Source organism: Bison bison, unplaced genomic scaffold (genome assembly GCF_000754665.1).
Source record: "Bison bison bison isolate TAMUID 2011002044 unplaced genomic scaffold, Bison_UMD1.0 scf7180017864390, whole genome shotgun sequence".
Taxonomy (NCBI): domain Eukaryota; kingdom Metazoa; phylum Chordata; class Mammalia; order Artiodactyla; family Bovidae; genus Bison; species Bison bison.
This window is the reverse complement of record NW_011494962.1, coordinates 7,027,228-7,028,507: the sequence shown is the minus strand read 5'-3', so window position 1 is coordinate 7,028,507 and position 1,280 is coordinate 7,027,228. Positions and strand designations below refer to the sequence as shown.

The window sequence follows — 1,280 nt, the reverse complement described above, 5'->3', positions numbered from 1 at the left end:
GGTGTTGACCATCTGGTGATGTCCACGTGTAGAGTCTTCTCTTGTGTTGTTGGAAGAGGGTGTTTGCTATGACCAGTGAATTTTCTTGGCAAAACTCTATCAGTCTTTGCCTTGCTTCATTCTGTATTCCAAGGCCAAATTTGCCTGTTACTTCAGGTGTTTCTTGACTTCCTACTTTTGCATTCCAGTCCCCTATAATGAAAAGGACATCTTTTTTGGATGTTAGTTCTAAAAGGTCTTGTAAGTCTTCATAGAACCGTTCAACTTCAGCTGGCGCGCCAAGCGTGACAAAGAGGAGCCACCCCACGTCTGAGGTCAGGGGCAGAAGCTGGGAGGACCCCATGCCCGAAGGGCGGCGGCCAAGAGGAGTTACCCCACATCCGAGGTCAGGGGCAGTGGCCGAGAGTACCAGACTGCGACAGCACAGGAACGGCCGAGAGGAGCTACCCCGTGTCCAAGGTCAGGGGTGGCGACGAGAGGAGTTACCCCGCATCCGAGGTCAGGGGCAGCGTCCAGGAGGAGATACCCCACCCCCCAAGCCTGAGGCCAGGGGGGTCGGGCGGGAGGAGCTACCCCATGCCCTTAAGCCCAAGGCCAAGGGCAGCGGCGGGGAGGAGCAACCCCATGTCCAAGGAGCCGTGGCTGCGCGGGCACAGGAGGGCCTAGAGGAGCTATCCCACGTTGAAGGTCAGGAAGGGCGGTGGTGAGGAGATAACCCTCGTCCAAGGTAAGGAGCAATGGCTGTGCTTTGCTGGAGCAGCCCTGAAGAGATATCCCACGCCCAAGGTAAGAGAAACCCAAGTAAGATGGTAGGTGTTGCAAGAGGGCATCAGCGGGCAGACGCACTGAAACCATACTCACAGAAAACTATTCAATCTAATCACACTAGGACCACAGCCTTGTCTAACTCAATGAAACTAAGCCATGCCTGTGGGGCAACCCAAGACGGGCGGGTCATGGTGGAGAGATTTGACAGAATGTGGTCCACTGGAGAAGGGAATGGCAAACCCTTCAGTATTCTTGCCTTGAGAACCCCATGAACAGTATGAAAAGGCATAATGATAGGATACTGAAAGAGAAACTCCCCAGGTCAATAGGTGCCCAGTATGCTACTGGAGATCAGTGGAGAAATAACTCCAGAAAGAATGAAGGGATGGAGCCAAAGCAAAAAGAATAACCAGCTGTGGATGTGACTGGTGATAGAAGCAAGGTCTGATGCTGTAAAGAGCAATATTGCATAGGAACCTAGAATGTCAGGTCCATGAATCAAGGCAAATTGG

General features: G+C 52.7%; 1 pseudogene; it reads right to left on the bottom strand.

Moving 5' to 3' along the window:
- Positions 1 to 1,280, bottom strand: part of LOC105002242 — an 11,184-nt pseudogene that overhangs the window by 3,128 nt on the left and 6,776 nt on the right.